Genomic DNA, 12,996 nt, shown 5'->3' with positions numbered 1-12,996 from the left:
GTAAATTGGAAGCCGGTTCATGTTATTTGTGGTTGTCGTCGAAGGTTTGTACGATTCCAACTTTGAAGGATGCTCGTCGCTTACTGTGGAACGACGGACTAGTCCACGTTTTTGGTAATGTTCTTCTAAATTTTTGTCCAAAACATTAATATGATCTTCCGAGTTATTTAATCCCCGGATTACCTCTGATTCAGAGTCTTTCACTACGGGCTTAATTTTTTCCGAGTCATCTTTGGTCGCTTCGAGAGAAACGGTCAGCGGGATGCGTGCTTTAAAATTATAAAATTCTCCAACGTCTGTAAAGTTGTGCCGCGAGTTACGAGTGACGTTTGTTTCATTGGCATCTTTGGCAACACTCGCCGTTTTCGGAGAGAAATTCCCAGCATCAAATAACTGAGTCTTGAGCAACGGTTTGCTGTGGTCTTTCACTGTGTCGGCGTTGGGCGACGATGAAGTTTTGTGCGGCAGAGAAGTACCCGTGATGAAATTCATTTTACTCGATACCAGCGTACTGACTTCATGTTGTGTTAAATGTTTATGATCATGAATCGGGTTACTTACATAAGTCACACGTTTCTCGTCACTTGCATTTTTCAATCCCGAATTTACAAATTCTTGACTTTTCATCAGCTTGCTGTCTCCTGTCGAGAGCTCGCGGTTCGTTACATTTTCAGCTACTACGGTCGATGAAGTTGGTGTATTGTGATGAATTTCACTACTAGTTAAATGATTCGAAGGGTTCTCCTTAAGCAAAAACTCCATATTTTCTTCATATTCTTGAAGCGATTTGGTGTGAAAAAGGTCTGTTAATGGGAGTCGAGTTTCATAAGTGCGTAATTCAATAGGCAATGTTGTTAGCAGTTCTGTCTCGTCGTATGAATTATTTGTCGGGAAATATACAATTTTATGATTTGTTTCATCCTGATAGGTAGCGAGAAGATTCTCACCTTCGAGATTCTCACCTTCGAGATTCTCACCTTTGAGATTCTCACCTTCGAGATTTTCATCTTCGAGGTTCTCATCTTCGTGATTCTCAGCTTTGATATACTCATCTTCGATATACTCATCTTCGAAATACTCATTTTCGAGATTCTCATCTTCCAGATACTCGTCTTTGTGATTCTCATGCTCGGAATGCTCACCTTGGCGATACGTATCTTTCGTAGACTCATCTTCGTGATTCTCATGTTCAGTATGTTCACCTTCAAGATTCTCACCAGCAACATTAGTCTCCGTAAGATTCATAACAGATAGACTGATGGCTACGTGATTAATTGCTTGGCTTTCACCTGCATTTGAATTATTTGGCTGTGGTTGAGTGCTGTCTAGAATAGGGCGCTCGTTAGTATTAGAAAGGTTTACCAAGAAATAAGCTTCCATTTGGCTTGGGTATTGAACTAGTTTTGCCTCACTAGGCTCCATGATATCAATTACAGTGTCAGGAATTAAATCCTTTTTAGAGTATAAGTTCGGAACAGAGTAATTTTTTACGCCACTTGCACCATGAAGAGTGATTCCCTCTTCTGAGAAGTTCTTATTAATCTCATGTTCCGAGTAGTGCTGAAGAAACTCGGCTACAATCGAGTCTCGTTTGTCAGAAATTAGTGGATAATCCGTTACGGTTTTTCCTCTCAATGTTCCCAACACATCAGATGTAAGTAACACCGACAGACTATCATCCATCTCTTCATCATAATGATTATTTTCCTCTGCCATGCTCACTTCACTGCTTCCCTTATCGGAGATCCTTTCATCTGTGGAAGAATCCCTTTTTTCATATGTCATATTGTTTCGTTTTTGGTTCTGAAATTTCTTATTAATTTCATTGTTATAATCGTTACCGACTTGCTTGTCGGAGTCAATATTTGCTTTAATTCTATTTTTGATTGAGCCTGCATAGAAAAACCTTCCATTATTCTGGTCAAGATATTTTTCGTTATCTGCGTTCCACGACTCGTCTACGACTTTTTTGATAGATTCGGCTTTGTTCCAATCAATTTTTTCAACATTTCCCAAGGTTTTTTTCCTGTTCCTTTGTTCTGGTATTTCTTTAAAACTAATAGATATGTCACTCAAAAATTCTTCTTCATTGACATTCTTCCATGTATCCTGTTTTTCTTCTACCTTTTTATCTGAATTTTCCCCAACATTTTTTGAGGTCTCATTAAATATGCTCCTCGCTTCATCCTGCACAACGATAATAGCGTTGTCATCAAATCGAGTTATTGGAAGAATGTCGAGGAAAAATTTCTTCTTCTCAGACTCCGATAAATTTCTGTATACATAAATTTTATCTTGCCTAATTCCATTGGTCTCTTTCTCATCTCGGAATGCACTCGAATCTATTAATACGAAGTCGGTCTTCTTTTCATTTATAATTCGGGTCGTGGACTCGAGTGGAGATGGATAGTTGGTAGAATAATTTTGGTCGAAAGGAGGCAAGGCTGGAATAGCTGCTAGTTCCTCCGAATTCGAGCTTTCTATAGTTTCCACCGCTGGATTCGTCATCGATTCGGTATACTGATTTTTTGGTGAATCGGCATGAAGAAATTCGCTTACCGATAAATTTGATGGAGGTTCACTTATCTGCGATTCATCATTTTGTAGTCTAGTTATTTGAGCTACTGACGGTAAATTTTTTACCGGACTAGAATCAATAAAATTTTCACCAGTATGATCTCTCAGATCGTTATTTGCACTGAAATCTTTTCTTGAAGGAAAGCTCTCATATATTTTGTGTAAATGATCATTAGTATTGTCAAAATTGACCTGAATGTTAGATAAGTGTGCATCCAATTTTGTGTTAAGTTGTGATTCTGAAAAATTGCGTCCAATTTTATGTGCCCCAGTAGTGTCCGCTTCAGCAGGGTTCGTGAGTTGGTAGTCTTCCAGCGTGATTTCATCAGCGGGCAATTCCACGTATTGCGTCTCATAATCGAAATTGTCGAGCACTGAGGCCTGCGGGTCTGGATTAAAAAGAGGCCCAATTTTAGGAAAGAAGACCAAATTGGTGTAGTTTTCTGGAGCTGATTCTGTGACAGTGTCTTCGGATCGATTGAAATCGCTGAGAGTCGATCCTGAAAAGTTAACGGCCTGCAATTGTGTTGGAGTTTCTGAAGTGGCAGCAAAGATATCGCCGGAACCGGACGCGACTGTTGGAGATGACGAATGATGGCCAACTTCTGAAGTGGAGAGGGAGAAGTCGACGGGAGTAAAATTTATACCATTGGTCGTCGATGGCGTAGCAGGAGATTTTAATGAAAAAAGTCCGCTGGGTATTTCTTCAAAGTTGATCTTAATGAGAGCGTCTTCAAGAAGTTCGGGGATATCGATGTTGGTTTGATTTTCTAGTTCTTCTATTGAAATGTGAGGAGTTGTGGCGGTGGTTGGCGAGGCAGTCATCAAGAAAGGCATAAAATTATCCAAGAATGTCTTATTAAATATTTCAAGTGAGTTAGAACTTGTAGACATGTTTTGTCCAACTTTTTCGGATTGTATGATATTTGTTTGAGTATTATTCTGCTGATTATTCGTCTCTGACGATAAAGTTGTATATTCAAGTGATGAGACAGTTGTCATCACACTTGATGAGCCTATGTTGTTACCTGATACAACTGTATTCGTAACATGCGAGTGAGATACGAAGGTATCTGCATCTGCTGCGGCTGAGGTGGAATTTGTTAACACTTCTGCTGATGTATTTTTTTCTGTCTCTCTCGTGGAAACGTGGGCAGCGACACGAATGAAGTTGCTGGGGAGTATCTTGTTATGAACAACTGTGTTACTTAAACTAATTCCACTGGGATTTATTGCGCCTATTTCAGTTTCTTTTGTATCATTCCCAGTCGAATTCACAGATTTTTCGGAAGTCGATTGAAAATACATCAAGTTTCCCGGCGATAGCTTCAAACCATTAATCTTATCTATTTCTAGGAAATCTTTTAACGACGACTGAATGTTTGCTTTTAAAATGTCAATGTCAGCATCGGAAAGAGAAAGAAAATCAGATGAATTTTGTCCACTTGAGACGAGCGCTACCTCTTTTAAATCCGTAGATGATGCACTTGTTGATGGCATGGAAATTTCATTGTTGTTTTCTGCCGCATGAATTGCAGATACATTTACATGAAATTCATTTGGTAGAACTGTGGTTGTTGTCGTAACACTAAGTTCATGAATAATGGCAGGGTCTTGTGTTACGTTATCCTGAGTTGGCGAATTGAAAACGTTCCGCTCAGGCAAGTAAGAAGTGGAGTCAAAGGGTTTATCGTCGATTGTTAAGACGTGTGTCTTCTGGTTGTTTGTCTCTGTAATTTTAAGGTCAGAATTTATATCGTGAAGTTTAGACTCCGTGGCTGGTATGAAATCAGGACGAGGTTGCACGTCCGGTTTTTCATCGTGGAAGACCAAGTTTTCGGATGCTGTCTTGTTATTTGCAAGCGTTGTATTTCCTGAAATAATTTCCGTTGCTTCAGTCGAGAGGAAAATGTTCTGTATCTTATCTGTAGTGAATGTTGAGTTAACGTAAAATTTCATAACGTTTGAATTCGAAGAAGCCAGAGAGGCATTATTTGCCATAACCGTGGCATTTCCTTTCATTCCGAGGTCCTCGTCTGTCTCATTTACTCTGCTGCTCAATGGAATGACGCTTGAAAATGGAGACACACTCATGGTCTCCATATAAAAGAAATCATCTGGAGGATTTCCTTCTCTGGCAATAATTTCTCCGAATTCATTAGTCACATAAGACCATGTAACTAATGGCATTGAAGCTGGGGACGGTGTAGGTCCAAACTCGTTCAAGTGAGCAGATAGTTTTATCTCATTGTTTGTCGGAGGAGAAGATAAATTATAATTCAGGTCTTTCCATTCTAATAAGTTCTTGTTAAAATTAGCAATGGATTCACTGGCCCCTCGACTTGAATTATTTTCAGAACTTGCTGTAGAAAAATCAGTTGACGACCACAGTTCTGAACTAGGCCTCAACGAAACTGGTATCTTATTTTGATCGTTCGGAGGTCGTTTGTCTTCTAAAAAATGTGAAGCTTCCTGAGAGTTGTGAGAAAATGTTGATGGAGGAGACAACTTCCACGTTGGCGCTGAGGACAAAGATACTGAAGGAAATAAAGGCGGGATGGGGAACGAATCGGACACCGTACTAGATTTGGAAATTTGTGAATTGTTTGAATTCGATCGATTTGCAGTGGGGGACAATTTTGGTACGTCTTCGGATGAAGATGTGTATAGCGAAGCTTCTAAATCAGGGATACTGTTCGAAAAGAAGTTAGTCTCACTTTTTTGAACAGCTGCAGTCCTGCTATCATCTTTAGGTAATTCAGTTTCAGGCGCAGAAGAAGTTGTTTTCCGATTTGTCGTCGGCGTCAAAGTTTGAAGTTCATCATTATAGAAGCCAACATATTCAAATCTTTTGTTGTTTATGTACATTGGACTTTTGTTTTTTTCAATGATTTCAATCTTCAACTTGTCGTTGGCGAACTCTGGATTGGGAATAAAAGTCACTAATCCTTTCCGAAAAACGTATGATCCTTCCTTGCGAGAGATACTTTTTGGCTCCATCTTATCTATTTCGGCTTCGGCTGAAAAAAGCTTGCCTTCGAAAAGCGATGAATTGTCATCTATTACTCTTCCAATCGTCATTGGATCTGGTCTTGGAATAATCAACTTGCTGGGACGAATTTTAGCTTTTTCATTTTTGTCAATGACTTTTTCCGTCGAGCGCTCCGTAGAATGAAAATACTCTTGCATGCTTCTCTTTGCTAGTTCCTTTCGATCACTAGAAATTTCACCCAAGTCTCTAAATGGATCATCATGAGTATCTAAATCTGTGTTCGGAACAATAACCGAATCAACTTGAGATTCCTCCAGTAATAAATTAGTCTTCCCTCCAACTGCTGCCGTTTTCTTCCCTTGTTTATTTTCGGGGACCGAAGTCTTGAGTGAACGCAGGTCTGAAATGCAAGAAGTACTTATAAAAATCTACGATAGAACATCAATACCGTTATAATCGAGCCGATATCAAAAATACAGAGATAGTTCTTTTAACATTTTGATCACTAGAAAAGCATTGATTAATTACTAACGAATTATTTTTTATATGTGAGTGCTCTGCGATGATTATTTCTGACTTCATGGTTGATTCATACTAACAACTATGGTATCGATAAAGATGCGTCTTTTTATAGACGTCTATAGGCAGGTGGCGCTACTTAAAATATAGAAAAACAAAAAATCATTTCTTTTCTATATTTTATTTTTGTACACGTGACTGGAATAAAAAATGAAAATCAATTTAAAAGAACACGAATGGAATAAAATCTAACCATCAACTGTTTAAATATTTTAGACATACTTAATAAAATAATTATCGTTTTGCTACACATAATAAAGGTGAATATTCGAGGTCCCTGCAGTTTCTCCCTCGCGCCACCTGACGCCCTTACATGTCATCGCCTAAAGCCGCTCTACTTCGCTTCATCAATGCTGCTGCGTCTGCCTGAGCTTTGCGTTCTCTCCCTCAAGTCAAACGTCACCAGAGCTGGGCAGCGCTACTTTGAAATGTAGCGGCCGCTACCGCTACATGCTCTAAATGTAGCGGCCGCTACCGCTACCGCTACATGCTCTAAATGTAGCGGGCGCTACCGCTACAATTGCTTAAATGTAGCGCCGCTACCGCTACATGCTCTAAATGTAGCGGGCGCTACCGCTACAATTGCTTAAATGTAGCGCCGCTACCGCTACAGGTAGCGCGATACTGCCCACCTCTGAATGTCACTTAACTTAGACGTATATATTATTAACCCATAATTAGTTTTCAGGATCTTCGAGATGTTTCAGTTTGTAGTCCAGGAAAATTTTTATTCAATCGCTAATTATTCATAATTGTATTCCAATTTTTAAATCTATGTGTTTCCCTCAGACAATAACCACGAAAAGAAATTCTTTAAAAAGTCATTTAACAATAAAATCATAAAAAACTGTATTCCAGTAATTTTATTGTGCGATTAAAGAACGATTTGCTACTATATTTAAATTTTTAAATCTGAATTTGCTTCCATCTGACAATAACATCCCAAAAAAAAAAAAAACAAATTCTTTGAAAAATGCAGTGGACGGTAAAAATGTGAAAAATGCCTTATTTTTTCTATGATTCACAATTTTCAAAACACTATTTCATTTCATGCCAATATCTTCATAAGAAACAAAAAAGTAAACGTGATCACCTCGCTCGGCGATTTAGACGACAAGCTTTGGTCACGCTAAAGATAAACGACACCTTTCTGATTTGTTTCAATTTAGCGGATGTGGTTATGCTGCCGATGACAGCTCTCAATTTGATCTTGATTGACGGAAGCTGTTGTTAATTCTTTGAAAAATGCAGTGGACGGTAAAAATGTGAAAAATGCCTTATTTTTTTCTATGATTCACAATTTTCAAAACACTATTTCATTTCATGCCAATATCTTCATAAGAAACAAAAAAGTAAACGTGATCACCTCGCTCGGCGATTTAGACGACAAGCTTTGGTCACGCTAAAGATAAACGACACCTTTCTGATTTGTTTCAATTTAGCGGATGTGGTTATGCTGCCGATGACAGCTCTCAATTTGATCTTGATTGACGGAAGCTGTTGTGCTGCCAGTTGAGATGAACAGTTATTAATTTTTTCAGTTGACGGTGCGTTTGTGGTGCCGGTTAAGTTATTTAATGTGGCCGGTTAATAACTAAATTTAGTTATTAATTTGTTCTCAGTCGACGGGTGCGTTTGTGGTGAGGGTGACAGCTGGACCAGATCATCATCAGACGGGACACTGGCGTCCGATTGATTAGCAGAGATCAAAATTCAAGCTGTATTAAATTTATGAATATAATAAAACCTTCATGAACTACGAGCATGATGGATTATTATATATCTTATCGTAGAAATCGTATTGAACGCCTGACTCTGGTAAAACTTCAAAAAATATAGAGTTAATTGCTAAAATCATTTGACATAAATTCGACCATTTGTTGGTGGGAATTAGAATCGCCCAATCAATTATGGCGAACTTCCCACGTTAAAAATAGACCTGTATCACATAGCTTAGCCTTGTAAATTTCTGCTCAATTTAAGCGTGAAAAATCGGTTACGACGATTTTCATCCTCGAATTCTAACAAATCTGTTTTTGCTTCCAGCAGCTCTGCAGTTTCTTGGAGTATTTTTATTGGCATCCAAGCTTGTCATAAAGCTTAAAGTTGGCGCACTGAGGTAACAAAAATGATTCATCTGGACATTTTTTGTCCGAAACTTTGGCCTCTTTCATATCCAGAATGAAAATTTCTCTTTCTGTGAGCTAAAGTTGAGTTCATAGAGCAGCGAAGGCTATCACTACGACAATTTTGCCTGCGAACATATTATGCATATTGCCAGTTCAGAGTGCAAAACCATAAAAAAATCAATAATGTTGTATAATGTCAAAACATTTATTTTGGTTCGTAAATGAACTACTTAAATGCGACGTGCTTGGTTATTTACATGTGAAGCTCATGGGTCGCTCGCGTATCCAGGCCACATGTGACGACTAAGAGGTCCTGTAATGATGGCCTCCAGGTGAACCGCATGCACGGCCGCACATAAACCTGCCCATGTTGTTCTGGCTGCTCTATCATGAAAACCGCCAGCCAGAAGCGAATGAATTAACTATAACTTATTATACCAGGTTATTCTAAATGTTGGACCCAATTTTATAAATTCGTATTTATTTATATGTGAATCCAAAACGAATAATGTATACACCAATGGAAAAAGAAATATTCAAAGATTCAAAATATTTATAAATGTTCAATATGTTCCTCTTTCGCTCCACGTCAAACACCTAACTGTAGCGAAACTCGTCCCAAACATGAGAAAGCATATCTTCTGTTACTGAGTGCCCTACAGTCTACACTTCGGCTGGCCTGATCTCACCCCATGTGACTATTTCTTATGGGGTTATGTCAAGGAAGCTGTTTACGTCCCGCCTCTACCAGCAACTCTGTTTACGTCCCGCCTCTGCCAGCAACTCTGGTTGATCTGAAGAGCCGTACTAATTTATCAAATTGGGTCCATCATTTATAATAACTATAATTTTCATTTACTAGGACTACTACTATTATAGCTCATTATTAATTAGTATATGTAACTTATTGTTATTAATAATAATTTATTAATACTAGTATTATTACTATTATCATTGTCATAATTATATTAAATATTATATGTAATTTTAATATTTGAATATAAATGACGCCAAATTACATATGTAAAGCTAAAATGTGTACTTAACTTAATTTAAGTTCTAATTACGTTTTATATCAGGCAGATATTTTCAAATGGCAAACACATGTTCGAAGCTCTCGCATGAACGCCTGTGTGTTCGCTCATGGAACTAATAGTCATGCCATAGACCGATATTTCAAACTCAGTGGTTTTTAAATGAGCTTCCATTTATTGAAGATTAACTCAGTCATGCTCCAGAAGAAGCTAAGGCGATGAAGGTCGTGCGATTGAATTCATCTTGTGCTTCAGCTGCGCCAACGCTTAAAATAAAACCATTCGGAGCAATTAGCTCATTTCTAAGATACTGTTCTCAAAAATTTCCATAAATCATCTTCTTTGAATATTGTTAAATAGCGCTCATTTTAACTTAAAAGAGTTAATAATTAGATATAACGTTATTCTGGATCTTCGGATAAGTCAGTCTTGCAGTTATGTCTCGACCGTATGTACTTCTGACGTTTGCATAATACTTGACGAGTCGCGGTCGTGCGGAGGAACGGCCAGCCGTTAGATCTCTCACGCGGGCAATCGCAAATAGCAAAGACGCGTAAGTTGTTCAACGCTATGGGGAGATAATCGACGTTATTTGATACGCTTCGGAACGTGGTTTGAGAATCGCGTTACTCGACGTTAAGAATCGCTTCCGTGGGCCGGAAACGGGAGTTGATTTGCTACCAGTAAGGCACAGAAGCATGAGATGAGTGATATGTATGAAGAACAGTAAGGATTATTATTGGTGCGAGGCTCCGAGCTGCAGAACATAATTCGTAAAGAATGTGCGTAAAATTGGATATTCTCAGGTCTTGAAGGTTTTCCAAATTGAGTTTAACTTTGTTGAAATCATGTTGTTAAAATAATTATCGTTTAATTTCAAACGAAGGATATTCTAATCAAGGAGCCACACGAAAATATTATGTTTAACTTGATCTCATTCACAACACTGCATGCGATATTCGACAGGACAGTTAATAATAAGTCTGGAGTTTCAATCATTTTTAAAGCCATTGCGCTGGTTGTGGTGTACTGTGATAATGATACATATTGTAATATAAACTTGTGCTAGAATGGGAAAGTAAGGAGAACAAAAGGTGACCATTCCTAAACTTCTTCAAAGTTTACCTTTTCAAACAATTCTTCATATAAGGAACATGAAGCAGGACTCGTTCCATTGAAAAGAAACATCAAAGGAACGGCAGTAATCTCAGCTTTTGTTGAACTTCTCGACGTTCCTTGACAGTTATGAGCAATTTACTTCCTCAAACCAATTGAAGTCACCAGTTCAGTAGGACAAGTTCCTAGCCTGACCATAACCGCTTTATTCTCTTATAAAAGAGGACAGCTGAATTATAAATGAACGGCAAACTGGGAACAATGTGATCATGGACCATGGTCCAGTTATAGAAGCGTCGGCGTTGCAGAATTTTCCATCTGGCCTGTCGCAGATTTCGAACATCACGCAATTTTGATAGCTTGATGCAAGTCTCGAACATGCAACTATAACTGCTCCAACATCCACTGTGCTTAACCGCCCAGTCAAAATGCCGATTATAACCGGTACCCTCACGGGAAGCTGGAATTGAACCCGCAACTCCCTGCTCCAATTTAGCACTTTGCTGAAATGAAACCACTGGGCCACCCGGCCCTCAAATAATTTATTTCTCATTCGTTGTTCCGTCCGGTCTGTTATTATTTATTAGCAATAATACCTCACAATAATGTTGAATCTTCTTAAGCTACATTTGGAGATCCTAAATAGACTTGAATTATGTAGTTTAATACCTCAGAAACGTTAACATTTTATTTTGTTTTACTTCCCTTCTGAGAAGCTCTGGTTCAAGAGGAAATTTCGGTTGTGCTCTGGCTATTTTCATGTTTTTATATGTTGTGAAGGAAATTTGGTAATTTTATAAGAGTAGTATTGAAATAGGATCGAAGTGTCTTCATATGTTTGGAAATGAACAAATCGTCAAACAATTAATCTATGACTATGAATGGTTTTAATAATTTCAACTCCAATCAATACATAGGTATTCAACTGTATTGTCTTTAATTTCGTTGTTCATCTTGGCGCCCGAAAGTCAACTTCGTTCTCCATGTAAGAAAACAGTAACAATAGGTGTTATTAATTATTCAAATCGAAATAATACATTCTAAATAGAAACAACAAATTTTTAAACCCTTTAACGATTCATCTGCTTTTTCCTCTAACCTCTCAGCGACAGATGAGGCCAGCTTCCTCTGGGCGGTGACGACGAAGGAGTTGGTCCTTCTCCCGACGACGCCGTGGTGTTAAATTCTCCAAAATTGAAGGATTCAATTCCAGGCTTCTGTGGCATGAACCTTAAATCAGAAGTTTCATTCCATTTTAATTCCTTTCTGGATTGAGCACTTGCTTCCCGTGACATTAATAATTGAATTTTAACGGCACTCGCACAGGTTCGTATTGAAGTAATTATTAATAAAAAACTAATCCATGACAACGATTTGATAATTCGGGATTTATGTTTCTTGGGCTTCTTCACTTTCAATATCATGTTACACATAATTTTTTCACTGGTGGTCCTACATGGAATTGGGAGTTGTTTTTCTCCCATGTAATGAGTTTTGACACTGTCAGGCATTCTAAGTATATTCATGGATTCACGATAATTTCATTCAAATAGCGCATCTTTAACTGTGCGATAACATTATTCTTCTATTGTTAATGAAAAACACTTACTGCTCTTCAATGGACGTCCTGACGCGAGGCGGGTGCCGCGTGTACTGAAGTGCCTGTGGTCACCGAGGATCGACAGACGTCGCACAACCGCAAAGTGGCTGAAGCTTGTTAACTGAATACGGTAAATGCAGGGCTGCTATGTGGCAAATTCGTAGTGCGACTAGCTGGAGCCGACCTCGAATACTTTTGGACGATTGAGGAGGAATGATTCATTGAGATGAATTATTTCCATGGGTTAGTTCTTTGACGGTGATTTTCATAACGATTCGAAACTTGATTTGGAAGTCTACAAATGTTTAAATACAGCATTCCATTTTAATCATGTATACCAAATTGGGTCAATTACAAATAATTTAAAATGACAAAATCAAAACTATTAAGAAGCTTTTAGTCAATAAAACTATTGTTTGCACGGTTGTAAATTTTATCGAGTAGTAAATAAAATGATTCTGGGCTGGCTAATTGATAACGATTAAATTTTTTTGCGCAATTACTGAAATAAGTTGTTGAAGCAAACTGAAGCTGAGTATTGTTGACCCTGCCAAAAATTTTATCGACCACTAACTGAAATAATTTACTAAGAAAACAATTTAAAGTATTCACAATAGTCTGCAGCCACTAAAATAAGTTGTTGAGCTTGATGACTATTTCAATGATTATTTCAATTGCACGTAATAACCTTTGCTGGATAAATTAAAAATTTTTTGAACGGATGGACTCATGATACTCTGCTCTCTAAAATGAATTGCATAATTGCTTATCATTGAATATGTCTACCATTCGTGCTCTGACTGAACTCACTAGAGGCTAGCAAGCGTGGAAAACATCTCCCTTTACTGTTTAGGGCCAGGGTGCAGAAAGCGGGTGAATATCAAAAGATCTTTGGCAACCCATCATCAGCAAAAATTACACTTTCCGAAGATCTTGCTGACACATTTAGATTGAAATTATTGCATTTTA

The sequence above is a fragment of the Hyalella azteca genome, unplaced genomic scaffold (assembly GCF_000764305.2).
Source record: "Hyalella azteca isolate HAZT.00-mixed unplaced genomic scaffold, Hazt_2.0.2 contig5732, whole genome shotgun sequence".
In the NCBI taxonomy this organism is placed as follows: domain Eukaryota; kingdom Metazoa; phylum Arthropoda; class Malacostraca; order Amphipoda; family Hyalellidae; genus Hyalella; species Hyalella azteca.
This window is presented reverse-complemented; position numbering follows the sequence as displayed.